At 38.9% G+C, this 3,087-nt stretch overlaps 1 pseudogene; it reads right to left on the reverse strand.

Annotated features, from left to right (window-relative positions):
* Positions 1 to 588: 588 nt before the first annotated feature.
* LOC107739793 (uncharacterized) lies at positions 589 to 2,850 on the reverse strand (annotated as a pseudogene).
* Positions 2,851 to 3,087: the final 237 nt, after the last annotated feature.

The following is a 3,087-nucleotide window of genomic DNA, read 5'->3' on the forward strand; positions in this document are numbered from 1 at the left end:
CTATCAAAGTTGCCCATCCCTGGTCTAGATGAAATATATAAGTATAACTTATATATATAGTGGACTAATGTTAATGAAATCTATATTATTTGCAATTTATGTAATATATAATACTATAAGAACGTATTAAACATAGAAACCATTCAGAAGACTGAAGGGAGTGATTACTTGGGGAAATGATACTAGACCTTAATATGGATTTTGACATTATACATATAACAACAACAACACTTTTAAAAAATATATTAGATTATTTAATACCTAATCTAATAATAAATCCTTAAATGGTAAATAAAATGCAAACATATATTTAATAAACATACAAAATGTGTAAACAGTCAACAGTGCAGGGTGTAAAAACTGTGAACCAGTGGTCTTTAAAAGCAAGTTAGCACTGTGCAGCTGGTTAGAAGCACTGGTTTTAGATATTAAGAGGTTAAGCAGTAATAGCAAAAAGACCATTTACATAAAATTCTTAAAAGGTGCAATACGAAAAAAAAAAAAGGACTCTGCTTTTGGTGCAGAAAAAACTTGCACAACATTACCAGTTGACATCAGGAATTTGTATGCTTTAATTTTCAGTATATATTATTTTTGCTGAAGCCTTTTTATGTATTTCAATCCTTCAGTGTTGTCTTCTCCTGCTCTCTTCTTGATGTCTTCTAATTTTTTAGATTTTTCAGGCTCATTAATTTCCTTCAACTTCACAATCAGAAAATCAATGTGCAGGAGTGTGAGCAGAGAATCAGTGTTGAGTGCAATCATCTCCAGACTTTCCACGGAGTAATAAGCTTCACTTAACAGCATTATTTCCCTTTCATGGGAACTTCGAACTGCGTCCTCTAGGGGGCGCTATGGGGAACGGCCTCGCCGTGCCCCGTTTCTGAGGCAAACATTGAAAAAACACCAACTCGTTGGCCGGCACAGCCATGACGTCACTACCGGTGCGACTATAGTATAAATAAGCGCCAGGAGCACACATCATCCTCTTCTTCGTCTTCATTGACTGTTCTGTTTGAAGCGTGCATTTCCAGGAGAAAAAGAAAAAAGTAAGAGCTATCTCTATTTATTATGGCAAGCACTAGCAGAGCATTTAGAAGGTGTGTGCATCCGTGTCATCGCTATTTGACACCAGAAGCGGGAGGCATAGGTGGCATTACGAGAACCTTCCTGTGTAAATGCTGTCTCGGGCAGTGCTCCCCTCTTCTTTGAGGGTTGTATTTGAGCTTGCCTCTCCCGTTTGGCCCAGTACTTCCGAGTATCTGTAACAGATGCTTGGAAACCTAAATAAGTGCAGCACGTTAAGGTTTGCGCACTTTTCTCAAATCCACATAAGTGGTAAGTGTGCACGTTATGCTTTGCCCACTTTTCTAAAATCCACATAAGTGGTAAGTGTGCACATTATGCTTTGCGCACTTTCTAAAATCCACATAGCTGGTAAGTGTGCACGTTATGCTTTGCCAGGGAACCATGGTTACATAAGTAACCCGAGACGTTTCTCTTGTTCTAATTCTTGCAGTTCTTCTTCCAGCTTCTTGACCAAAGACATGCCGTCTCCAATCTTACATCATATCCCTTCTTTAAATCTTCATATGTCCTCTTCTCCTTCTTTGTCTTTGGTACATATATTTTTGCTTCTTTGTTGTGTTTGCTGTAGTGACATCTATTAGTGCACACTGTACAGTGATTATTTGTCATCACGCTGCACCATGAGAGATCTCTGACCCACCAGCATCCTGGATAATGACAGTTCTCCTGACAGACGGTGCAGCATGTCGCCTCTTTGGTCAAGTGCCAAAATTCTGAACTGATGGGAATCTTCTCCTTATATGAAACTTCAGCTTCATACTCAAAGTCATTATTTTCCTCTACATATTTCCTGTTCTTCTCCAGAGCTGCTTGAGTTTGTTTCAGCTCATTTTGCTTTTGGTCCATCACTTGAATGCGTAGCTGTAGATTGGAGACATTTGCTTCCAACTGCGTCCGTTTCTCCAAAACTTCTTGAGTCATGTGCAAGGTTTTTGGTTTCATGTTTTCAAAGAACTTTAAAAATCCCATCATTCCAGTATGACTGAGATTCCATGATTTTTCCTTAATCTTTTCTTCCTCAAAGTCTTCTGACTGACAGTTGTCAAACAGGAAATACACTGGCTTCATCTTGTCATTTACTGCACACTTGATTTTAGCCCTTTTAACAGCCATCAGGGCATTTTTTGGTGGAGCTCCAGTTGAGTGTGTGAAGAGCAGCACCATGTTTTCAGCAATATCTCTTTCAAATAAGGACAGGACAGCATCAAAAATATATTGTTGTCTGTCAGAGAGTTGATTTTGTGTTGCTTTAACCACCAGACACACTGCATGTATTTCATGAACCCCTTCCGCAGATTTATTTAGGCTATGTAAACTTATGGCAATCCTCTTATCAAGGTCAACTCCTCTAGTTTCTCCATATCCTGGTGTGTCAATGATTGTTAAATCAGTTTTACTCTCTTGTAGATAAAACCCATAAACAGTAATGATGGAGGTCTGACTGTGCACTGACGTTTGGTTACCCTGATCATCTGTGATCTCAAACCAAACCTTGTCTTCTCTCTTTACACCCAACATGTAGTTGACTATAGCATTGATCAGGGTTGTTGTTCCTGTTCCTGTTTCTCCAACCATCAGAAGGGTTTTATGGGGTTTCTTTGAGTCTCTCTTACCAAAGGTCATTTTTCTGTATGGTTCAGATGGATCCAAATCATGTGTAATCAGTTTTAGACGGTATCGAGCAGGATTTCTTTCTTCAATTATGGTGCTTTTCTCAATGAGTTCTGTAATTTTGCACAACTCTTTGTCTAAACTTGCCATGTTTTTCCTGTAAAGTTAAACACAGAACAAAATAACAACTAAAGCCCTATTCGCACTGGATTAGTATTACCTGGTGACCTCCAGTCATTTGTAATAATTGCGGAGGTTGTCTGTGATCTTAATCCCGTGCGAATCGGCCATGTCTGTAATTTGTCAAGTAAAAATTCCCCCGCAAATGACCTTCAATATTTTGCTGAACACCGAGGTCCTGTGATAATATTAGTCCCGTGCGAATCG

Source organism: Sinocyclocheilus rhinocerous, unplaced genomic scaffold, assembly GCF_001515625.1.
Source record: "Sinocyclocheilus rhinocerous isolate Xijiao unplaced genomic scaffold, SAMN03320098_v1.1 scaffold1577, whole genome shotgun sequence".
NCBI classification, from domain to species: Eukaryota; Metazoa; Chordata; class Actinopteri; order Cypriniformes; family Cyprinidae; genus Sinocyclocheilus; species Sinocyclocheilus rhinocerous.